The 27,209-nt window shown below is 35.3% G+C and overlaps 1 protein-coding gene across 5 annotated transcripts in view; it reads left to right on the top strand.

Annotated features, from left to right (window-relative positions):
- Positions 1-27,209, top strand: part of esrrga (estrogen-related receptor gamma a) — a 248,828-nt gene that overhangs the window by 102,126 nt on the left and 119,493 nt on the right. The window contains exon 2 of one of the 5 annotated variants that reach the window (XM_069180145.1): positions 2,106-2,140. The exons of the other annotated variants lie outside the window; for them this stretch is intronic. The gene's annotated coding sequence lies outside the window, so the exon portion shown is untranslated. The remainder of the gene's footprint in view (positions 1-2,105; positions 2,141-27,209) is intronic. 5 annotated transcript variants of the gene reach the window in all.

Here is a 27,209-nt window from a genome sequence, read left to right as displayed (position 1 = left end):
CCCATAAAAATTCAAATAATTTAAACTACATCCACAAGGAATAACACAGAAATAAGAGAAAGCTCTGAAATATTATTTTTTTATTTTGAATTTATATTGCACAAAAATGCTAAAAATGTCAACAAATCTATACCCACACACTGGCCCTAATTGATCATGCATTGGTAATTTTGCAATAGTGTCTTTTACCTGGTGTGTGCTCCACAAATGTAACTGAAAAATGAAAAGCAGCAGGTAAGGAAAGTCCTGGGTGTTTTAAAATTAGATAGAAATCCTAAGGATGTGAATTTGAACAATGTGCCAGCTAGCTAGTAGGGCAGACAAAGAAGCAAAAACGGCAGGTCTTAAATTACAGTGTAACTATGAAGATGGCAGCCAGCAGTATGTGCTGTTAGTCGGCTCCTTGTTAACATGTTAAAGGTTGCCAATATCAGTATTCAATCTTCCATAAGTACAAGTCAGTGAGCTTTCATGTGAACTCAACTGAAGCATTGTTGTCTCTCTCTTCTCTTTCTGTCTCTTTTCCTCGGCTATCTCTCCATTCTCTGTTGGCCTGTCTTGTTCCAGTCGGGAAAGAAAAAGATTTGAGGGTTGGCCAATTTGTTCTGACATAAAGAGATGTTTAGCTCTGTGAAAGGTGGTGCAGACAGACAGAGAGAGAGAGAAAGAGAGAGAGAGAAAGAGAGAGAGAGCTCGTGCCTGACTGACATCTCAACTGACTGGTCTGGAGGGATTGCTTTCCCTGCTGGCATCCCTTCATATTCCTGCCATGTCCTGCTTCACTGGTGCTGTCTAATCTTCAGGGTAAGAGACCATGCTCCCCTGGGCTTTGGTACTCAGCACCTTGTTAGGAAGGCTTTCAAAGTGCACCATCTCCTTCATACATTATAGTGCAAAAGTTTCAGGGATCATTTAGGGGATATACTCCCAATGCACCATGGTAATGTTTTTAGAAGCAGTTAATATTTTTACTCTGATTTGCAGTGTATATAAAACTTTGAATGTTCTGTTTGCCACAACAATCTAATACTTTCACGTATATCAAATTTAATGTAAAAAGTGATGATTTTGAAATACGTGATAAACTACTAGTTGTGCCTAAACCTTTGACTGCTATGTACTGTACAGTAATGTGGGGTACAGGCTAATCAGGTGAAGACTCCAGCTGAGGAACTTCTGCCTTTTGTTCTGCTAAGCAGCTAATCACAACTGCTCCTTTCTTTAGTTGAAGAAATGGAACCTTTGGAAATGTTACTGTCAGGGCCACTTTACATTTCCAATCACTGGAACCTCAAATGTCAGTCACCTCTGAATGGCTAATCAGGGGTGTATTCATTAGAAGAATTGTGAAATGTTTACAACTGTTTTCTATATATACTGTACACATTCTAAACTTTTTAAATTCATCTTATTCGTGAAGTAGTTATGCGACCCCCTAACAGACATCCAGATGTTTCTTTAAGACCTCACTTAAAAAAGCTGCACTATAGGATTTGATTTGTTTTTTAGATGTTTGCTTTAATTTGCTATATATGTTCTCATAAGACTCTATAAAAAATAGAAATATTTTTAATGTTCCAACACATGCATAGAAACTTCTTTCTTACCTTTAATTTTCCTATCCCTGCCCTTGGTCAAATGCCTATACACAAAAAAAAGAGTTTTGGATCAGTCCTTTAGTAACTTGCATTGTTGTATTTTACAAGCAGATATAAAATTAGTTAATGAAGATAATCACAATTTTTCTTTTTCTGTGAGATTAAAAGCATGAAATTCACAGTTACCCCTTAAGAATCATGTACTGATTCCCCCCTTATCATGGTGACTTAGTATACATACTTAAACTGCCTTCTTGTCCAGCATTTCCCTTAAACATTCAGTTCATATAAAATTAAATTTCCATGGAAACCAGGAGCAAACTATTTAGTAGGACAGATATGCCCTTAAATAAAGACTTGCAAAGAAAAAAACATGCACAGTTATATACACAGGTAGATAAATACTGTAGAAACATTCAAAAATGTCCCAGTGAGATGCAAATGCAACTGTATCCTCTGCTATTACAGTACAGTATATCTTATTCATATTTTCTCTCTATTCCCCAGGCACTACAAATTAGGCTTTTGGCAGGTGGATTAAGGTAATGCTCTATTTATACTGTTTGGCAGCTGCAATAAGGGAATGTGTGGAATAGGCATAGGCGAAAGACATCAGGAGCTGCCTCTGCTTACTAGACTGGTTAATGTTCTCCATATAATAGATCTTTTCACTTCAGACTGCAGCATACAACTGATACAGCATGGTATCAGCAGCTCTCAGGCCATGGTTTAGATCACCGATGCAGTGCTAAGCAATTTTTAACTTGCTACTGGTGGTTGTTCCTCTGTTTGATCTCCTTAAGTATGGAAGGGTAGCTGTTTGTGAAGTGTTTATCAATGCGATAGGAGAAAGGGTTTATCCAAAGGGCATTAAAAGCTCCAAAAACCTTTAAATGTATTAACTTTGCATGTAGCCATCTTTAGCTCTAAAGGAAACAAACTATTAAAGCTTACAAGCTGGAATATATATAAACACGTATAAAGCTGCTGCTTCTCCAACAGTGTTACCAGATTCTAATGATAAATCACATATGAACACATAAATTATGTGAATAGGAATAGGAATGACCTGATGGAAGGGCACTTGATAACCAATGCCACTGTGAACCATATCTGTGAACATGCGTTAGGTTATTTCTGCATTTGGAGCTATACAAATGTAATCAAAAATGAGTTATAGCCAATTAAAATGTGATCCCAAATTATTTTGACAATCTTTAATATAAACCAGGCAGCATATTCAAATACACTGACAATCTGTACGTTAGGACTGTTTAAAAATGAAGCTGTTGACATCTACAACCTAATATAGATGGACAAGAATGGTGGACACACTGCTATTCTGTAACATGAGATTATGGCACATGCTTCCAAAAGCTCATTCAAAGACTCTTTGTATATGTGACCTAATAGTTTATTGTGAGTATTACAATCATTTTATTTATTTTTTTCATCCACTCTTAAACTAATATATTTTATGAGAGTGACTTTATGAATGAAAGAGTATTATTATAATGAGGATGATGATTATCATTATTGACAATGTTATTAAATGGTTTTCCATCACATGAATTGTAGATTTTAAATATTGGAAACATCATTTATTTGTGACCTGTGAACATCTTGGTAGTTGCTTTAGGCTGCCCTATTTTAATCATTGTGTATTTAGTGTGATTTTTATTATTTTCAGTACCTGTGAACCGGATTGGCTGATTTTGACTGTTTCTATTTTGAATCAATACAAACGTATTCCATTCCCTTGTTCACATGTAGTGACTGGGTAAATAAGGCCTTGATGAACCGATCTGTTCCAAACACATATTGCTACAGTACCTATTTCACTTCTCTGTGGATTAGACACAGGTAGCTCAAAATTTAATTAAAAAAGAAAAAGTAATTATAAAAGTATTAAGCAGTTTGACAACATTGGATTCCCCTCTGTGAAGGGTCAACAGCCTGCCTGCTAAGTGTCAGACTATGCCTTGGATCTATCAGGTTCCTGGAGGGAAATGGAGGTAATACAGTTAATATAAGATGGAAAATAGGACATTAATATTGGGGTGGAGTGGTATTTGCTGGGTTGTCTTGGAAGTTGATTAGCAGATCTGAGTGAAAGCACTGATTCTTTCTCATAAGGGATGCTCAGGGGCTAAACCTTTGAGAGAGAGCTGACTGAGTAATGCAATTGAGAAAATGAAGGTGAGATTACTGGTTGCTAAAGACACTTTATAAGGTCTGAGATAGGTGTCTATCTCAGGTGCCTGCTTAAAGTTGCATGAATGCAATGAATGAATCTGAAATGTTTTTCAGGGCAGAAAACCATAATGTACTCATTAAGAGCAATAATTGGATATTGTTTTCCAATTTGTCGTGCTGACAAATATTTAAACTTCCTCAGAACCTGAACTTCCAACCCCCGTTTCCATATTATGAAAAAAGACAGATAATTAGAAGACGAGCAGTAAGCAGACTTCCTCAACACATGCTAATTATCTATTCTGTTGACCGTGACTTGAGTCATAAGGTAATTGGCCTGCAGCAACATGACAACTCAAATCATCTCCTGAAATTAGCTGGTCTTTACAACGAAAGGCATGCTCGCTTTCTTTCGATATGGGGAACAATCAATTTGATAAGTGGCAACACAGTTCATTGTTTCACATTAATTAGACTAATTGCAATGTGTTAGCCTTTGGAAGAGAGATCTCCTCTGGAAAAGAGTGAGAATGAGGCATTGGCTATTAGCATTCAGTATATGTCTGATGATGCTTGCCTGTACTCACCATATTGTAGGCAAGAAAAGACATCACCCTTCTTTGGCGTTCGTGTAATAGAAAGAGTGGCCTGGTTTTGTTTTAAATTAATGCCTCCTTAATGTAGGTTGTAGAGTCAGGGTATTATAGACAAAAAAGGTTCTGTCCCACATTTATTTTGATAATACTTTGTACCCTACTAATTACATTTTATTTTACAAATGTAATTGCTAGAGTTTCCTCTTTCTTCTAAGAAGAGCATTCCAGTTTTCCAAATTTGAATGGTGTTTTGTTTCACATATATATTTAAAAGCTTTGATTGGATATTCACTGGAATCGATGACACAAAGGTATATAATTCAAAACTTAAAACATTTGCATTGAACTGAACAAAAGGATTCATATCCTTTTTTTTTGCAGTCAACATTTTATGCCAAGCCTTACCTTGATAAGTAAACAATGCAGGGATGCTATATCTCTCTGATGCAGTTTTACTTAATACAGTTTTTTAGAATTATTCCTTTTAAGAATAAGGATTCTTTTCTTACTAGATTACAAAATAAATATCCCCTATTTAACAGCAAACCAGTCAACAATACTAATATTAACAGCTGATTATGTAGTATCCAGATTTCTGTACAAAAGGAAATGCAGAATATCATGTACTTTTCTTTTCTTTGACTACTGTTTTAGTTAACAAAATTAACTAATTGCCACAATCTCAATGTTAAAAAAGAGTTGTGATGTAACAGAATTCAGATCGAGTTTGCTAGAACATCAGATGATAGAAGTACTACATCCTTACGGTCTTCTGTTTCTCCTTCAGTCTGCAAGTCTTACTTAAAATAGATTAGAACAAAACAGATATTAGTACATTTTAAGAATAACAAAGAGGCATTTAGTAATATCAGCCAACAACAACAGCAATAAAATAATATTAATGATAATAATAATAATCCAGTATTTGCCTATTACCGTTCATCTTTGCTGGGATGCTTCAGTGTAAGATTGTATCTAAGATCAGATAAGGTAAGATTATAATCTGTTGTTCCAACACTATTTTGTTCAGTTATTTGCTAAACCAAAGGTAAAACATGTAAGAAAAATCAGTATGTTTGAAAAATTTCCAAAGTATTAGCATCATATAATGACGAAATACCTTAAGTAGCAATTTTTCTGAAGTAGCTCATTTCTATGGGAGATACACAGAGCAGGATACACTTTTTCTGAATATCTCCCTATGTTGATCTCTGGGCTGAATGCTCAATTTGTCTCACTGGGCCCAATGACTCAGTAAATAAAATGAATGAATCATCCAGGGACTGTTTTATTACAACTGTTTGTTTTATACTACCAGTTTTATTTCTTGTTTCATTGAAATGATTCTTTCAGAAAGAAAGAATTGTTTAAAAACAGAACTGGTCTACTAGATTAGGAACTCAGTGTTGCCTGCAAAAGGAAATTAAGAAACCCACATCTACATCTGTGCCCTAGGTTTGGTGCAGATTGTGTTTAAATGTACAGTAAATGAGAACTTTTGCACAAATTGGGTGTATTTGATTATTTGCCATAATATACACACCCTGCTGCCTGCTCCATATTAAAGATTGTCAAAATAATTTAGGATCACATTTTAATTTGTTATAACTCACACATTTTTGTAACTCCAAATGCAGAAATAAACAAACTCATGTTCACAGATATGTGTACAAGTTAAAAATCTTTAAGTCTTCAAATTTTGTCAGTGCAATATATGAGCATAATTTGTGGGTTCTTTAAACCACATCTTTATACTGTCAATGCCAAAAAATAGAACTTTTTTATTTTGTTTTAAAGTAGAGAGCTCTGTCTGGTAAAGAAACAGTAGTTTCTCATTCATAATGGAAAGCTCTTCTCTCTTTAATTATGTTGTGGCCCTTAGAAACAAAGGAAGTCAAGGTAGCATTAAAGCTCTTAAACTTTTAAAGGGCATAACAAGCCAACCCTGTGAGTCAACATTAGACCTGACTTTCTGGCTTTTAATTTAAAGAAGTAATTTCAAATTAATTTTATCTTCTATTATATAAAGGAACCGAAGTTAGACAAATGTCAGAAGTTTTCATGAGCATCATCACTCCTTTGTCCAACCGTAGTAGCATTATGCATCCAAGAAGCAGAAAGCTCCTCCTATCACATCACATCAAGGTCCAATGATAGATCTGCTAATACCCTGAAGATACTCTGGGACAGTTTTGACACAACAGCATCTTTTTAGCTGCAGTAAGTACAGCTAGCAGGAACTGTTTCAATGCAAGAGGCATAGATTAGAGTAATCATCTGCATTATCTAATATGAGCATGAAATGAGAATGGGCAATATCCCTATTTGGAATAAAGGACAAAAAAGTGCTGTTTCTAAAACTTTAAGTGTATTTACACACAGGTACAAAACATGATCAAATCTGCCCACAGCACCCTGGAGACAGACCATACACTCTAATTTTCTCATACACTTTCATTTTTTTCCTTAGCATGTAAAATGCATACTCAATTGGATTTTAATCTACATTAGATATTGTCTTTACCAGATTTTCCACTTTCACTCCTGATGAACTCCTTATTTGCATTGAATCTATGTTTTGGGTCATTGTCATGCTGCATAGCAAGGCATCACCTAGAAAGCATGGAAGTATTTTCTTTGAAAAATGCAAACAGTTGTATTGCAAATTTCCAATTCATTCTAGTGCTGCCATCATTAGTTACATCATCAATACAAGGAAGTGAGCCAGTTCTAGAGGAAACGATGCATTCCCAGGTCATGACATTAACTCTTCTTTGAAATTTACTGAAGCAAATTCATTGACATTGCCACAAAAATGGTCCTAATGTAGATTAGGCATAAGACTATATTTGTGCAAACATGAGGCAAATAGTAGAATGATGTTTGATGAAGACTTTGATATTGTCCAATTAAATGTTAGAGCCACTAATCAATGTGTGTTAAAAACAATTAATTATTCCAATTTAGCTTAGAAATATATCCAAAAAATGTAATCTTGTAGTAGTGTGTTACTGATGTGCCCACAGGACTCTAATCAAGCGCAAATTCTTAAAAAAAGAAAATTAAAAAAACACATATATACTTGTAACGTTGCCATAGCCAAAATGTAAATGTAGTGGCTCTCTGAAGGCACCAGTTCTGTAGGGTTTGGGCATTTACTGAGACAATTATTAATTGTAGCAGTAAATCACAAAGTTGATTATTTTGATGGCTTTAGAATCCAACCATGCGATATAACTCAAACAACGCACACACACAGGTACTAATACACGAGGATACATTTATTAATACATAAAATATGCATATAAACCTAACAGATCTTATCGAGAGGGTTATCAGAATACAAAGGGTATATATTCAGTCAGTTACGAAGTGTTACACATATCAAGAGGACATACGTTCAGTATATCATTCATTAAGACCGTTTCGTAAATGAACTTGGTTATAACTTCTACATTAGATACTCAAAAAAAAGTACATAACTCTTAGGAATTAAATTGATATCAACTGGTTGGGATAACAATTGAATTCTCGAGCTGTAATGCATTGAAGTTGAATACTCATCCAATCTCTGGGGATTCAGATCTCCTGCGGACACAAAGAAACAGTTGCAGGCTGTTGCTGTCCAATCTGCGCTCTCTGGCTCAGTGCCAGGCTGTGCTGTGCGGCTTGCGACGGTGCGCTGCTGTTGCTCATTGACCGGCTAGTTAGTGTTGGCTTTAACTAGCAAAGTTTGTGCACAGGAGAAAAGATGACTGTGGGTCCGAGCAAGTCAGGAAGAGGACTGGTTCGTTCCTGATGAAGAGCTAGTTCTGAATAGTGATTCAGCTGTCCACAGTTCCGACCTGTTCACGAGGCCTGCTGCTGGTGCTAACCTCGGGTGGATCCTCTGGTTACTCTCTGGCAACCTCCGCTCTAGACTCTTAGAACAAAGGAAAGTTCAGGTACTCAGACACACTGGCCGTTCCGTGGTTGTCCAGGCTGAGTCTCAGGATGGTCAGGAGGCGCGCTGCGAGAATGTCCAGAGAATGTCCTGCCCTTGGGAGCCTTCTGCTCCTGGGCCGTCCTGCCCTGGAATTCTCCTTTGAATTCCCTTTAGAATAGTCTCAGAAGTCCACTCTGAATCCCTTCTGAATCTTACTGAATCTCACTGAATCTCTCAGGCTCTCTGTGTTGCCTGTTTTTACCTGGAGGAACTTCAGCTCGTTGATTGGCTGAAAGTTCCATGGGGATCAGAGTCCCACGTGGGTTACTCGGCCCTACCAGTCCCTGATTGGTTGATCAAGGTGAGATATGAGTCACTTACTCCTGACACTTAGGAATGCAGTCCAGATGTCCATCTGGCACTCCCTAGACAGATAGGCGCCAATGGATGACCATTGATCATGATAGCCAGGCTTAGCTAAGTGCATCCCCCTTTGGGAGCTGTCCTAGGAAACCTTAAATCAGCCTGCATGAATAGTTTCTCTGTGGCTGCACCACAGAGATGAACAGAGAAATGGGGCCTCATTTGGGAAGGCTCAGAACACTTAATTCTTTCTTATTAATAAGCCTCGCCGCTACATACTGTACAGTATCTAAACAGGAACAGAAAAAAATATTTGGAGTTAGTTGCCACTGTGGAAAAGAAAATGCAAAAGAAGTCCCAAGTCAATAAGATCTGAGTTCCCAATAACTGCTGCAAAACAGAAACTTTGAGCTGGCATCCTCAGCTGAGCTGACACATCACCAAATGCCCATCATAAGTGAGTAATGTACGAAAATAACAGATCTGATCAAGGTCCAAACTTACTTACATATAACATTTCTCTTGAAATATATTGGACTGCAATCTAGATGAAAATGCAGCACATAGCTAAGCAAACAGGGCCAGGGCCAGATGAACTGCTTTCTTTCAAAAGAAGTCTGTTTTCTACATTAACACTAATATAATTGGCATTTTTCATATTACAGTATGTAAAATTATTACTAATTGTGTATAAAGGTAATTAGGAAACATAATTTTTTTAGGCTTTAACTTTAAAGATATTATACATAGTGCTTTAAAAACATATTATATTTGAAAGCAATAAAACAGGTAAAAAACAAAAACAAGGCCAGTTTAAAATACATTATGAGAAGTTATTAGAATGACTTTGTTGCCTACTGTAGGTTGTTATAGCTGATCTATAAGCACATCTATACTATATTTAGAGCAATATATTTAAATAGTTAATATTGCAATTTCCCATTATATTGCTGATGTACCGTATGCACTTCTCAAAACATTTCAATATAATTTTACGCTTGCAAAACAGTTTTGTAAATAATTGTATCTAGATGAAGGTAATAAATGATGCTAATACTGTAATTAATGTACAGTTAGGGTATCTGCGGATATTCACAGAAATATTTAATGTGTGGGACATTGGGGAATCTATTTTTATCAATTTTTTCAACTCACATGCCAAATTAAAACCTACAGTATATGCTTTGCTTGAGACACTTCTGTGCTGTTTTCAGTAGACCCTTTAATAATAAAATATTCTACTAAATTAAATGCCATACACAAAATCCAAAAGTATTGGAAACATTTGTCTAGCATCTTTGTCCTCTCATGGGAGAGTTAATAGTCAACATATATAAGGCAGGATGGATTTATGAAACCTTGGTTTCAAATACTGTATATAGTAAAAGCACTTGGAAAAGCTTAGTGGGAAAAACTGAGTTAGTGTTGTTATTTTCATCATGTATCATAAATGAAAACACCCATTTACATTTCTTTAGGAATCCAGAAATGCAGTTTGTTTGATTTTGGAAAGATAGTAATACAGCAGCTTTCAGGTGCCATGGGGAAAAAAAACTAAAAAATCAAAACTACTTATGAGGGTATTTTATCTCCTAAATAGGACTTTTGACACTCCACTTGTATATACAGTATGCAAAGCATTGAGAATTTTCTGGTAGCTAAGACCAAGTTTAAAATAAACATGCATAGCCTCTTCCATCATTTCTTGTACTTGACACCAGGGTAGGATCAAATCACTTAACTCGTGTCTGAGATATATAAAAAAGTTGTACATTAAGTAGCATAACACTTTATATGAATGTTACTGCATTAGTCTCTTAATCCCCTTTTAAGTGCTACGCATAATATTATAATAACATGCATAATACTTTAGGACAGATTACATAATGTGTGCTTTTGTTTTAGCATCCTCATTATACCTAGCACTAGAAACAATGTTAAACCAAATGTCATCACTTCTTATGCACATTATATGTCATTTTCACATCCCTCTATGAAGGCATTATAACATGTGTATAATGTTTTGTGTAGCAGTGTACACCTATGTAGGAGATAAAAACTAGTGGTTCAGGTGGGTCGCTGTGTCAGCATGCGTAGTCTCCAAAGGAAAAAGTAATAGGTTCATTCCATGCTGTAAAGAGAAGAGAGAAAGTACAATGTTTCGGCTGTTGAGCCTTCTTCAGGTGTGGGAAAGACAGGGCAGACAAAGATTAAAGATCTTAACAAAGATTAAATAGTACAGGAGAACAAAAGCTGGGAGAGTGGAGGAGGTGGGAGAGGGGAAAGGCAGAGAGGCAACTCAGGTGGTGCAAAGTAGAGAGGAGTGAAGAAAGGTGTGAGGTTGAGACCTACATGAGAATAGAGATTACATGAAAATAAGTCAATCATTGAGAGAAGGGGGAAGGTGTAAATCTAGTTTCAGGATGAGGGCGTGTTGTTAGATATGTATTTGCAGGTGATGCAGTGAGTTCTGTTGCAGGGGAAGGTGCCTGGTGGGGATGATGGCCGAGTGCCGTCAAGGGAGCTGTGAAACAGAAATTTACGTATATTGGGTGGTCGGCGGTAAGAGATGATTGGACAGTCAGAAAAAAGGGTACAGATGGAGAGATCGTCCTGTAAAATGGAGTAGTTGTTAATAATGGTCCTGGGGGTAGAAAGTGTGTTAGATTGGTAGGGAAGCAGCAAAGGGCCCTATTGACAACCTCTGTTGATGAAAAAATAATGCATTTTGAGTGCTTGGTTCTGGAAATCCATGTCATCACTGTAGAGTCGACAACCCTAGTAGTTCAAAAGTCCTAAGTATGAGTTTTGACATATTTTTTTTCTCATGGCACCCAGGATGTTCCTGTCCTTTAAGGATTACAAAATAAAATATGAAATAAAAATGTCTTGATGAGCAGTTAAATAGACAAGTATACTGTATACCTGTAATCAACACACAATACTGAAAGTAGCTTAAATTTAGTGAAAAGGCCTAAAAAATAGGATCAGCATACAAGAGATATGTATGAGTATGATCCTTGGTAGTTTAAGAGAAAGCCACCTCAAAATCCGTAATTGTTCAGATTGAAAGATGATAAAGTGAATGACCCCTGCCTCCTTCCTATGAGCTGAAATACTCCCTACCATCAAGGGCGCTCACCCACCAGAGAATCTGCAAGGTGATCCTACACCTCCATCCACCAGGAGCTTGTCTTTAAAACCTACTGTACATATACTGATAGAAAGCTGACAATATTGTGCTTATAGATTGTACAAAATTTTGTTATGGATGATATTATTACATACTATATAACTTACTTATATGCTCTGTTTCTTGTGGGTACAAATGTCATGTACATTTATGTTGCATGTAGCAAAAAAGCTCCTTGATTATATTTATGTTCCTTCTCAATCAACTAATTATGGAAACCCTTAAAAACCAAATTCTTTTTATGGTTTTCACACAGTTTATGATTAAGAGTCATAATTAAACTAAGGAAAATTGCCTGGAAAGTAGAAGAAACAGAGAAATGAACTGAGTTTTTAATTATCAAGATTTTGCAAGTAACAACATTCACGCTAAATTGTATTACACAAGTACATTTATATTTTTTATTATTTTAATAATAAATATCAAATGAGGAAAAATTGCTGTTGCAAATAAATTATTCACATACGTATATGAATGAGCAGCAGTGCCATCCAATTTCTGGCTGTGCAGCTGCACTTTTTTTGGCTTTGTGTATCCACCCCTAATCAAGGACAAATCATAGAAAATGAAAGGCCTAGGCCCTGATCCCTTTAGCATGCAGTGTGAGTGTCTGTTCCGCTCCCTTGCACTCAGCATTGGAAAGCTGTGATGTTAGAATTCTAGTGTGCACCCTTACTGTCACTGCTGGTCCTCGTGTTTTGAAGTTGCTGCTCGAAGCAGAGCAAATCTTTGCTCAGTTAAGTGAGCGTCAGGCACAGGCAAGCTTGGCTGCCAGCCCGAGAGTTGTTAGTTTCTTTGTGCTGTTTTTTGTTTTTTTTCAATGAAACACTTTAGTGAAATATATTGATGGGGCATTACAATACAGACACACTCCAGTATTACCAGCCAGAAAAAAGGGATTTTTGTTTTAGCTGCTTTTGTGTACACAATTATATCACCTGAATGTTGTCAGAATGATTCCTGAAGCTCATAAATCAGTTGTAATCAAGCCTTTCTTGGTAACACATGGATTCTTTCAGGGCAATTCACTGCTATACTTTTTGGTGTCACAGGCTATTGAGCAAGCACATTTTGTTTAGTTTTCCATATCTGGTAAAATAGGCTTTAAATGGTTAATGAGAGAAGCAGCACACTTGGTTTCCTGGCTGGGGCTGCAATTCATTTTTTGGAAATAAAAAAGTTTCTTTAAATAATCTTTTAGCAAGAGAAGAACAAACACAGCTGTGTTTTTCATCCCGTTTTCTGAACTTAAGAGGACAGAAACCTTTTAGATTTCATCATAAGGGAGATGCATGCAAAGATTTCTACAAGGGAAGAGACAGTCTTCACATTCAAAAGTATGACAAATTCCATACCCGATGACTTTTTAGACAGAAAAGGAGTGCCCCAGGGATTTGATTAATACAAGAAAGGTAGTAATGTGCATTACTTTTTGGAGGACCTCGATTTTCCTTGCAGTATCTTTTAAGTTTTTTCATTAATAACAGTTGGCAATAATAAATCTTGAAGCAGTTTATAGGTGATGCATAATTATGCATAATATTTACCATACTTTTGATTTTTCTTCAACCTGAAATTAGAAGTAGTGATTGTGAATGAAAATACACTTTATTATTTTGCTTGTGAAATACAATAGTAACACACTGATTATGAGTCCAATACAACCATTGTGTGAAAAGTTGTACTGTTTATTAATATATTACCCATTGTATCTCCAGTAGGTGTGGTACTAGTCCAAATTAGAGTACAGAGTTGCAGATTTAAAAGTTAGTAGTTCATTAAACTTCTGTTTGCTTGGGTGAATTTGTAATTCTTATCTGCATCTTATTCAACAAGCATTGAAAATATATTTTTGACAGAATTGCTGTATCAACTATATTTCCTTTAATCCAGTCAGTGATTATTGTTTTAGATAGCGTACAAGTCACCAATACTCGCATTGGTGACTATACTGTATGTTTCTCTAGTATGTTTATGTATATGCAGTTATTTTTAATTGCAAGAGCATGGAAAACAACAGTGTATAGCATTGGGGTAATATGGAGAGAACAATTGCAGTGAGAACAGTCAAACATTACATTTTTAATTTATTTTATTGACATAAAGTTTTTAAAGTAAAAAGAGGATTGATAGGAAAGATTGGTGATGATTTCGTGCATGAGTTAGGAGAACAAATATCACAATGGTAGAGGCAGAGATAAAGGATGCTTGGATTAAATGTGACAAAATGAAGCAAGTGAGGAAAATAATATTACTTTGGGGGCCCAACATTTCCCTAGGTTTAGGTTGATGAGGGGAAGTTTTAATTGGAAAATGCAAATTATGAGGAAAAACAGAAGGGGGAGGAGGGATGTTAACCATTCACATATGACAAAATAGTATGCCTCTTGATAAATGGTTTCGGAAAGAAAAATGATTGACTCATGGAAACTTAATGCATTTATTTTGTTAAAATACTTCAAAAATCTTTGGAAAAGTGGGAGAAGTCCATACTAACAGTAAACATTTATGAAAATGCTGTTTTACCTTGGAAAGGGGTATAGTGTGACATTATTTTAAAATTAGTTTATATCATTATATTTAATTGATTTTGTCTGTTTAAGTGTGATAGTATTTTGAGTTATTTATGCTTTTGAGACAATGAGGTAAATCTCAGTTGAAACTGTGATTAAGGACTTATTCATGAAAGATCATTACTTTTGCTAGCACATATTCACTTGGGTTATTAGAATGAATCACCTATTTTAAGGTTGGAAGGCAAGGTTTCTATACAAAAATCAATCTCATCTTCATAGAACAGTGATCTTCAAATCTTTTCTGTTTCTGGTTTTATGAAAGTATTTGTTGAGCATTAAAGGCATAAATGTAGGAAGAGAGTGCAGATAGAGAAAAGTGAAATAAAATGAATGTGCTTTTTCACTTCAGAATGGATAAAGAACATTCACTGCATATGGAGGCTGAAAAAACAGAGCAGATATGACACTAGCAAAATACTACCAAGTTGTCTTACAGATTGAAAACCCTTTTTGACATATTCACATTAGTTCCTTTCTTTCAATTTCCTCACACAAATATCTGTTTGCTTTTTACTGATTAAGTGTATGCAAAACATACATGGGACATTTGTGACTTTTGACATTGAAGGGATGGTGATTAATTCTTTGTGACTGTTCTTATAAAGAATCTACTACACTACAGTTTGCTTTCTGGTAAAATGCTCATCACACCCTTTATTTTCAATACATTATGTTTGATAACAGAGAGTATTCATTCACTCTTAGGAAAGATTGAAGGAGCTGACTGTTTAGCTGAAAGACTTTTTCTTAGGTTACTTATATTCAAAACATATCAGGAACTTTTTTCCATCTGTCTGTCTCTTTAAATCAAAAGGTAGCTGACACAATGAATACTGATACAGTTACAGTATGTTGAAATACCTAATTTTTTGTAATGGGTTCTCTACCATATAATCTCAATTAGTCATAGCTTATATTGTTTCACGGCTTAGGGACAAAAGCCTTTTACTGATAACAATTTAACCCTCATAGTGCTAAGGCACAAAACTCCTCAGCTGCCAGTTTCTGTTAATTAAGCATGTGGGTAATTAAAAAGATTTCTTCCTCTAAATTTTTGTGGAATACATTAAATATTAACAAATAATATTCAACAATGTTTTTTTTTCCTGTGACATTTTATAAAAGTAATGCATATCATATGTTTGCATTTGACATTACAAAAACTCTGGAAAACCCTGCGGTTGGGGCCAATGCATACAATCAATGCTGTTCCTGTACATACTGTATGACCTTAAAATAGATGCAAAAACCTGAACGTGTACATGAGTGTATGGGAAAGATCTATCTATAGAAAATCTACAGAAATCTATTTGAAAATATTATAAATTCTGTTTTTAAAATGTATTGAGATATACATATTCCATGTACATATTGCCTTAAATCCACACATATAAATACCAGAGAATAATTTGGAAATAAAATGAATATCCATTCATCTTCTAACCCCTTCATGTAAGAACTGTTGACAGGGGAGCATTGGCCTATCCTGGCAAACAGTGGGTGCAAAGCAAGGTACTGTACACCCTGTATAGGAGGCCAGTCCATCACTGGACAGACAGATACAAACACACACTCACACCAGGACCAATTTTCCTCGAAGCCGGAGCCTCCCCAGGAAACCCATGTGAACAAGGGGTAGACCTACAGTATAAACTTCACACAGATAGCACCCCAGGCCCCTAGTACTGCAAGACACCAGTGCTATCCACTGCGTCACTGTGCCACCATTAATATAAATATACAATGGTAAATGTCTTTGAATGTTTAAATTTCTCCAGTTCAGTTTAAATTTGAAACTCTGTATCTCCTTTTGTTCAGAATGGTTTTGCAATCTCCATTAACCAAGTTTTTAAAGTAATATTTAACCCACTATTTATTGTATTGTGCTCTGTGTATTAGATTTCTGTAATAGGTTTCAATGAAGATATCTTGTGACTGCTAATAAAAATATGGATGCAGAGTCACGATCACTTAAATTATTTTATGTTTTACAGCATTATCACTGATTTCCTAAACCATGTACAATGTGATATAACTGTAGTCCTTGTATCTGTCTTTAAAAAATCTGTCTTGGACTGGCATTATCTAAAATGGATAAGTACAAGACGTATGCTGCCGTTAAGTGAACCAAATGTTGCTCTTGGCAACCACAGATATGCATGCAGTCTCCAGTAATAGCCTAACAACAAGTGCCAGGCTTTGCCAAATGCCTATCTTGCAATAGGGCACTTTAGTACAAGTCAAGCATAGTGTTCTTGTGTCACATGCACAAATGGAAAGGTCTCTTACAGAAGAACTGTATAAACAGTTTTAAAATTGCAGAGCCTGCAGCAGAAGTGGTAGACTGGACAAACATGCTGTGTTGCCAAAAAGGCATTGCTAAACTTTCTTTTTGGCAATGCTTAGTTTATTTTTATATTTAATACATGAATAATCAGGATTATCATGGCGTGATTATAATTAACTGCACATGAAACTCCTTATGTTTTTGAGGTATCTTCTGGAATGTAATATGAAAAACTCTGGACCTTGTTCTAAGTATTCATTTGTAGGGGTTTTGACACACAAAGGCAATCACTTACAGTATGGCCAGTTGTTACAGTTGTTGATGTGGGGCACACTTACAGTATGGCCAGTTGTTTTTTCTCCTGTGAATCGGCTGTGTACAGTACATGCATACGTCGGGCAAAATCTCATGAAAAATGGCCAAGCGGTTTTCATTGGACATTTGCATTTTGACCAGAGATTCAAGGACAATCTCATGAGAGTAAGACCCTCTCATTAACATAATCACTAATTTCATATGAAGATGTTAATGAACATATTTGAGATCCGCCCCTAAAGCTACAATAAAAGTCATATGGGATGTTATACACCCATACATATTACACAAGTTTTTAATTAACCTGAGATTGGAGCAGCTAAGTCAATTACATGTTTGCAGTATAATTTCTTGTTAGACTAATATAGCCAGTAACCCATTTTTTTCTTAAGACAATATAGAAATTGGATCAATTAGCAACTAAATACCAAACAAGTTGGATGGACCGAAAGGCCATTCTGTCATTTGGAACCATATTTGTTTTTGTGCTAATGCTATTGTTACATTTACCATTAACCTAGGTGTTTCAACTGATGTGGAGTGTGGATCTGTGTGGAGTTTGCATGTTGTCTCTGTGGTGAAGGTGATGTGATGTCTGTTCTGCGCTTTGTTCTTGATTTTAGAAATATTCTTGTGTACTTGTATTATTCCTAATAAATAGGTAGTAAATAAGTAGGAAACAGACCTCTGACCATTCTAGCCTCAACTTGTTCACCAAATTATTGTTACCCCATAGCCTTCCTAAAAAAATCAACATTTTATCAATTATTGAGGGTAGAGCTAAGATGGAGATGACACTGTTTCAGACTCTTCACTTAATGAGCACTCTTACGTTTCTAGGGACAAAATGACTTGAACTCCAGATACTGGGTCATTGAAACAACACACATAATTGAAGAGAGGTCTTATAGGCAGCCCCAGGTGTCAAGTCAGACCCATGCAACAGTTCAGAAATGTGTAATCAAGTACAAAATTCAATTAAAAGCTTCAGCAAGCCTATGTTAGCAGCAGTTCCAGTTAGAGCAGAAACTGGAGGTCTGAAAATGAAAACCTCTGTCTTCAACTGTGACATACAGTATCTGACTCAGAGCACACTTTCTGGTTTTTAGAACTGAATGCTACAACCATGCAAGAGAAACCTGCAAACAAAAGGGTACCTTTCAGCCTATCTTGCTCCTTTGGTAGTTTGCAGTGCTAATTCAATCTAAAATTTCATCCAGCTGCTTCTTAAAGGTTTCCAGAGTCTGGGCCTCAGCTTCCTTTTTGTCAGTCCTTTTAAATATACCCACAATTTTATGGATAAAGTAGAGCTTTCTATTCTCTGTTGTTCATTAAGTCCTCTTTAGTTTCCAGTTGTGAGCCCTTATCTTTGCCTTACTTGTGAGTGTGAACAGTTTTCCTAGGTTTAACCTATTTATACCCCTTAGGGTTTTGTATATTTGGATCTAAGTAAACATGTCCTCAGTTCTAGACTGAAGAGATTTAGCTCCTTCAGCCTGTCTATGTTCAACAGTTGCTCAGACCAGGAATAATTTCTGTTGCTCTTCTTTGAACTTTTCAAAGGCAATACTATGTAGATGGTTTGTTTTTAGGTGATCTGATTTGGAAAGCTTAAGCTCTTTCTTGGATTTATCTCACCACATTTTAAAGGTGTTCAGTCTGACATTGTTTTATGTGTACATCATAGCTGATGTAAACTTGTGAATGTTGCTGGCTCACATTAATAACATTACCACAGAAGAATTAATGTCATTTCCTGCTGAAATGGGATTGCCACTTTAATGACCTAAATGTGTCATTAAAATCATCATGTAGCATACAGTACATAGCAAACTGTATATTATGCTGTACAGTAAGTAGCCCAAAAATCTTCTTAGATTAAATAACTGAGTAAAAGATGGTTGTAAATTGATCAAAGAAGAAAGGTTGCTACATATTGTAACATCAACTGATAATTAAACTATTTTCAAAACTCACAGTAATATTACTACAGATGTAGAACTGTTGTCAAGATTGTCTCACATAGTAGGATCTATAATATGTGTAACTTCTATTTTGACTAAAGAAATGGTAAGTGCTTAGTTGAGCTTCTTGTCTCATATACAGTATGGATAGCATGCTGCATCACTAACTTGTTCATAGTCTAGTTCTTTCATGGTCTTCTGTTAATTTCATGTCAATACAAGTGGTGAATCAGCAGCTCTACCACCTTCTAGTCTGATCTTATCAGATAACAGAAGTTAAGAATGGCTGGGTCTGGTCAGTATTAGGATGGTCAATAGACCTCCAAGGATGCTAGGTTGCTGTTACATGCGGTGTTGATGGACGAGTGGGTGATACTCTACCATCTGAGCCAGAATTTCCAAAATCAATTCTACAATGTGGTAAACATGGATACAGAAGGTGCAGTCCTTTGGATGAATGTTAAACACAGGCCCTGACTACTTAGTCTTTAAACATCCAATTGCCTTTTTTAAAACAGTGAATTTTACTCTGAGTTTGTACAGCACCTGCCTTCATGAATCCCCCTTAATTCAATGGATGAAGCAATTTCTCATCTGCTGAGTAGTTGGGCTGTTGGTACATACAGTAATAGCTGACATGCGTTACCCAGGTGGGTGCTGCTCTTCAGTGGAGTTTGAAGTGTATCCTTTTCCTAAATGGAAAATGATTAAGGAAGAAATGTGTTACAGTATGTCAAAGCCAAAAAATGGTAAAAGTGCTAAGGTGATCAAACATGAATGGAGAATTCGTACCCATTTCACAAGCATTGCACCTAATGTGATATTATTATCCAAGGAATATAATGGGAATACAGAGGGTGTGTCCTATAAAGTGTCTTAAATGATAAACATTTGAAATCCCCACAAGACTGACTTGTTGTTTTGAGTGTCCTCCTCATTCTGAAAAGCTAGGAGCAGAGTGGTGGTAATCCAGTCTTTATAGAGCACTTGGCCTATGGGATAAGGTGAACCCTGCATTAGAAAGGATAGAGCTCAGAAGAACTTTTTTTCACTTATTAAGAAACAGAAGTGTACAGGGAGGAATTACCTATGAACAATCATCCTCTCATCATCCTAATTTGTGTGTATGTCTTCAGCTCTGTGGACACACTTAATGAAGGCATCACAGCTGACGAATTGTGTTTTTTTCTTTCTTTTTATTTTTCAGCTTGGAATTAGCATGTGCTTCCTCTTTTGCAACTAATTGTATCATCATTAAATGTTTATTTTGTGAATTGGTATTTGTATGTATTTATTAGTTAAGAATGCTCTATCACATTCTTTTGAAATTCTAATATGAATGTAATTCACCTTACTTAAACGGACTATTAAATACAGTGTCTAAAAAATACTTAAAATATAATAGATGTGATCTCTTATCTCACAGTTGTATCTGTTAACACACACACTTTAAAATGGACTTTATTTTTTATTCCAGACAATTTGTTTGATTTAATAAAAGAGTAAATTGACATTATTGTATTAATCCCTCTGGGCATTCTTATGTCATCTGTTAATTTTATTTTTATTTATCCATGAATTGAAATTTTTTCTCTTCTGGAAAACCCAACGAGATTAGAATTAGCCCCCACACATTGTGGAAATCTGCAGTTTTCCAGTGTCATCTCTGTGATATGTAAAGGCCAAGTATCTGTGTAATTGTCTGCGTCAAGTCCTGTACAATGTGTAGGACCAGGCTGCCAGACATTGTTTGACAATGAATGGATGTGATCATCACAATTATATAATCATTAATATTGTGATTGTTGCTATTTTTTAGGTAGTTGTGTATAGTATAAAGTTTGTTAAGGCTTTATACTGTATGTGTGTTTTGTTTATGTATTAGTGTTTCTCATATATCTTACATCTTAGCATGCTATTTCATATGTGTCAGAGTTGTTTATACAGTACTAATATCCATTTATGTAACTTTGTAAAAGTATTAGAATGCTTTGTAATTATATACTTGCACAAAGTTATTTTGATACGAGTGTATCATCTCCATTTAATTTGTGAGTTTTTTAATCCTTCCATTGTATTTTTTCCCTCCCATGTACAGTTTTATTTATTGGTATTTCTCTCCTTTGCTTTCTTCAGCATATTCTCCATATTATAATAGGTGTCTCAATAAGATTGGTTATTTAGCGATTGAAATCGCTAGTATATATAGTATATTATCAACTGGGTTACTAGTTGTTCTACTAGTATTCTCACATAAATCAATATCCATAGGTTTAGGTATTATTTATTCTAACACTGTACACCAGGAATGAAAAAGAAATCATAGATAATGAATTAGCCTATCTTATAGGTATATAGTAATAATACGTCTGGTGGCAAACAGGAAAAATAAAGAAAAAATCCAAAATGTAAAACTGAATTTTTAATTATCGAAAAACTCATCTGAGGATTCAGCAAATAACCTGATGAAACAGATGTGGAGTTGGCTTAGAACCAGTAAAAGTTAATTCTGCAAATTCAAGACTTTTTATTTCAGATTTAACAAGACAAAACCTTTTCAATCATTTCAATCAGAGGTCATGGTTTTGGCCTTTGCCATCATGTCTAGTAGTTCAGCTGAGGTCTGTGTGGCCTGGAAATCCTGGCTCTTGCTTACTGCTGCACTTCCTATCTCAGTTTGAAAGCCTAAACCCAGGTCAAGCAACACTGGTCATATTTGCAGTTTGTCTTATGGCTTAGATCCACCCAGCCTGCTCTGGCTGCATCCTATCAATGTGATTAAATTGGGCAGATGGCCCCCTCCCAAGCCAATAAATTTGCCTTGTTGTTGTGTTGTGATCAAGTGTGTGTCATGGGTTCATATTGTATTAAACCATTTGCAAAGGTTATTTCCAGGAGGGCGATGACAACAGCCTGTTGTATTAGGTGAACTAGGTTGCCATTGTCATTAGATTTTTCTTTTTAAATGTATCTTGTTTTAACAATTTTCATAATTGTAGTAGAATAATCTGGACATGCACAGACCCAGTTTCTTTGCTTATATATGTATATTCTAAGATAAATATATATTAGTAATAGCACTGCAAACTCTCACCTTGTGGGGTAGTCTAATTACTCTTGGCTCTCAATAAAAACAAAGGAGCATGCTGCCATTTCCAGGGGCCATGGTGGAATTATGTTCCAATCAAGAGAACCCGAAATAATTACTTCTATACTTGTCACTGAGCACATTTACCAAATGACATGCAATTTATTGTAGGCTTGTCAAGCAAAGTAATCAACTAGCCTACTATAAATTTTCATCAGTTCGGCAAAGGACCGATAATTATTTATTGTTGTTAAACTGCAGTGTAGTAACTATAGTATTTCATGTAACATTGGTGTTTTTAAGCATCAAATGCCTTGATGAATGTTTTAGCATTTTACAGTTTAGCTCTCTTGGGATTTTATATGTGTTTATTAACAACACTCCCATATACTGTAGGCAAACAACTACAGTAAAACTATTTGTTACTTTAACAGCTATATTAGCATAATTTGACATTTCATCTTTCTTTTATATTGTTATTTTCTCCTGCATTTGGGAAGTATTGTAACTTAAAGGCTTACAGAGTGAGTCAATTGGCAAAGCCTGAGTGCAGCTTGTATTCTGTGATCTAGACATCACAGGTTTGATCCTGGTCATGTCACTACCAACTTTGACTGGGATTATGAAAACAGACATGCACAATGGACAGTCCAATGCCAAGGGTAGCGTTGGGATTAGTCGACCACAGTATTCAACAACAACCCTGCAGTTTCCTGGACACATGAAGGCTCATGGTACAGTCAGCCAAAGGCTATGGCTCCACTGTAATCCGTGTTGAATTGAGTAGAATATCTGTCAACCGACCATGTAGCCCAGAGGTCTCCAATTCTTTTCCTGGAGGACCAGTGTGTCTCCATGATTTTCAGGTCTCTAAATCACCTGAAGACCTGAAAGGAAATGGTGAAGTGGTCCAATTAATTCAGTAGCAAGCTGTTTACAGTTGGTAAAAGCACAGTTCTGTAGACACACCAGCCCTCCAGGACCAGGATTGGGAACCCCAGGTGTAGCCTATGGTGTGGTAACACAGGGTTCCTCAACCTGCATTCCCTCCAATCCATTCTATTACTGAATTTTGCTGCAGTCACCTTAATTATTAAATTTGTTATATAAGAAAAATAATTGTTAATTGCAAATTATAAAGTAGTTTATAGTTGGTTATTTATAGTTTATAGTTGGTATGGTGAAAAGTAGTTTCACCTTACCAAGTATCTTTCTTTCATTTTTCTTAATATTTGTTTTAAATAATAAAAAGTGTTGTAATAAAGCTTGAAACCAATTTCAGACATCGACAGACATACAGTAGGTGCTTATTTACACAGAACAGTTCTAAGAGTTTCCATTTCCATACTAGTTTAATTTCTTTCCACTGTTGAAACTTAGTCACATATTCTAAGGTATACACAAAAACAAGAAATATATTTATATAATATTACATTAAGTTTGTGTTAAAATATATTTCAATTAAAAACAATTTAGAAAATGTCTAAGTTAAAAAAGTTGTTGTTGTTGTTGTTGTTGTTGTTATTATTATTATTATTATTATTATTATTATTATTATTATTATTATTATTATTATTATTAATTTTATTATTAGTGAGAGTGAGGAGAAGAGACAATGCCTTTTGGAAATATGAAATAATGCCCAATCTTTGCCAAGATGTAACGTGATTGCTAAAAACAGTAGTTATCCCGATCCATGTTTTATGAAAGAGACCATGCATTTTATGATTTGTTTCTGTTTTTTTCCTTATTTTGATTTTTCCTTATGTCTGGTGAAAACACCGATAAATTGCTAAATTCATGAAGAAATTAGGAAAATCAATTATCAGATTTTTTGATCCGTGGATCAAGCACAAGAGTTTACAAGCAAGGCAAAAAAAAACAACTAAAGTAGCCAAAGCCATAAACTCACAACTGTTCACTGTGTAGTTGAGGAAATTCCAACTGTTATAACTGTTCAGCCTCTGGTGGATTTAGTCCCTCCCTGGATAATCTCTTTGGGTATAATTAGTACAAAACACTTTTTTGCTGTGTACACCTGAGATACAGGTGGAGAAATGCCGTTTGATCCATTGCCAGACAAATCATTATTTTACCAACTGATACACTGTCTGAGCCAGGGTAATAAACTGGCAAGGGAACAAAACATGTTGTTGAGGATTCCTTTTTGACCTGCCAAGCCTCCGAACAGTGCACCACAGCATTATACCAAACAGATGGATGCAATAAGAGAAATAAACTGCTTTCCAGACACATTCTGTACCTTGTGGTAAACAGATAAAGTTAATTTTTGCTGTCCTTGGGTACCTAACAATAGCACCTTTTTCTGTGTTGAAATCTTTTTTTCCCCTCGTACTAGCAATCTTTATTATTAGTGGAGTGATTCACCCGCATAGTTCTGAATCTGAATAAATTGAGTGCTGAGCTTTGGCAGACGTTCTGCACTGGCATACATTTGTGCTCTGTTAACAATGAGCTGTAGACACTTAATCCCGCCGGAATACCGTATTCATGTTCTGTTTGAAATCAACATAATTAAAGTCACCCTCAGAAGTAACCTATTTATATAAAGAAAGCTCTTTTACAACTAGCGAGTCTATGAATAACCCGTAGGAGGGCCAGTGGTATAATTACTCCACATTTCTAATTTAGGAGAGAGAATATTTGTTATTAAACCCAAGAAAGAAAAAAAAAAGAAGAGAAAAAATAATATTAGTTTCAAGTGAGAAGACATAATTGGAGCTTTGGAGTGCTTTGCTAAGATGTGGTTTGTAGTCTGTTGGTAACTAGATCAAAACAAAGACTGACACTGATTGCTAGCTTTGGGGCAGGGTTTCTACCAAATTTTGGGCACATATTACAACACAATTTGTTCTATAATCACTGCTTAAATAATGACAGTGTCATTTCCCTCAGCCCGTAGTTAATGTTTATTGCAGAAGCTTGTTATTTAGAAAGCTTATTTAGAAAGTCTGTTAAGAGACATTTTGTCTTCCGCATCCAAGCTGCTATTATCATCACTGTGCAGTTTGACACAGCCTACTACAGAATACCATATCAGAAAACTTTTTCTTAAAATGTTGTGCTGCAAATTTGTTATTAAGGTCTATTCTGTTGCAATCCTGCAGCTTTTTAACTGTTTAAATTTGTGAGAATATTACTTACTACTTATTACACTATGTAATTCATAATGTTATTTTATATAAAATCCAGTTCTATTTTGGGACCCGTAAGTGTCTTTAGTTAATAGAATTTGAAGATTTTTTATTATTGATTTAAATAAGTAAATATTTATTTAATTAATGTAATTAATTTGAATACTGTGGTATTGTTTAAATATTATTTGGAAACATCTCAAATACCATCTAGAATGTTAAGTTAATTAATTTTTAAGACTGTTGCATTAAAGTGTCTTCTAAATGAGACTTTAAAAGTTTTAATAATGATTATAACAGACTGTTCAACTTTTTCATTGCAGTATTATTATGAAAGGTAGTTTTACTTTGATGCCAACAAAATTAACGAAAAAACAAAAAAGACTGCTTTGATATCTGTTCATTGACAATGCTGTCCGAAGTAGACACCCTACAGTATATACAGTAGAATAATAGTATTAGTGTTATTGATTCACCATATGTGGTGGACTAGCTTAGCTACTTTTTTACTGTTGTTTCCAGTCACCTGTGGAATAGAATGCATCTGAAAGCTGCACAGGATGGAGGCAGCATTGAACACCTGTAAACAAGTATGAAACCATTGTCAGAGTACTTTATTTGGAAAGCTTTTCAATTTGTCATAAAACATGCTACAGCACAAGGTGTGTATTTGTGATAAAGGAAGGTGAGGCGGTTTTCTTCTCTTTAACGAGCTGACACACTGCCTCAGCAGAATTTATCTCTGAAATAAACTTCTCCAAGGGGGTGGTCTTTTTAGTTGCAGCCCTTTATAGGGGACAGAAAGCTGTATTTCAACAACATCACATTCATATTCTCCCTGAGAATGAAAAATGAGAATGGAGAACTTACTTCTTCAAACCTTACAAACCTCATGTTGGACTTATCTCATGCTCTTGTGTTATACTGTAGTTAGTGCAAAATTTTAGATAATTCCTCTTGTAATCTCAGACTTTTTCAATGCATTAGGAATTTCCAAGGGCTAGGAACTAAAGTTGAAAGCTTTGATGGCAGCCCAAACAGTTTTTTCCCTGTTCTCTGAGCTACTAAACACAAGAAATTGATGAAATGTGGGGTCAAGCTACATATCAATTGCCTTGAGACAGATATTCAATTAACCAGTCTTTTAGTATTCTGTGATTGTTTGAAAATATTGATGAAATATTCTACTAAAACAAAAGAGCATATAGCATGGCCCTCAAAAAAAACTTCTGATATTGCAGAATTCTCATGCTGCTTCGAATAGGCAATATTTATATGATTTTTACACTGTTATTATAATCATCTCACACCTGACTTCTTCTAAATGTACAATATTTTTCTAATTGAACCTTGTTGTTTTACCTCAGATTTTATATTTGCTAGGAATTCCATGCCAAGTCAATGTGAGATATTTGCATGCATAAGCTGTTTAAACAAGATTGAAACTATCGGGTCTGTGCTACTCTAGGAAATTCACCTTTAGGGTGGCAGTAGTTGATACATCTCTGGCTTCTTCATCAGAGAGCTTAAATCTCAGTTGGGACACTATTGCTGTACCCTTGAGCAAGGTATCTTGCACAGATTTCTTCATTGCACCTATCTTAATAAATGGGTAGAAAAATGTATACAGTATGTAAAAATAGGCAATTGTAAAATGCTTGGAATAAAGAGTTATTTAAATAAGACTAATTATACAGGCACAAGACTAATTCTTGCTTTTTCATAAAGATATATCTGTAATCTCATTTGAGGTACAAAACAAAGAGCATTTTACTGATTTCACTCCTAACAAGAATGATATTTTATTCCAGAACTCAAATGAAAAAAAAAAAGAAATAGTACCTAGAGCATGTACATCTTTAAAATGCTTGGAATAAAGAGTTATTTTAATAAGACTAATTATACAGGCACAAGACTAATTCTTGCTTTTTCATAAAGATATATCTGTAATCT

The sequence above is a fragment of the Lepisosteus oculatus genome, chromosome 2, assembly GCF_040954835.1.
Source record: "Lepisosteus oculatus isolate fLepOcu1 chromosome 2, fLepOcu1.hap2, whole genome shotgun sequence".
Classification (NCBI taxonomy): Eukaryota; Metazoa; Chordata; class Actinopteri; order Semionotiformes; family Lepisosteidae; genus Lepisosteus; species Lepisosteus oculatus.
This window is presented reverse-complemented; position numbering and strand designations above follow the sequence as displayed.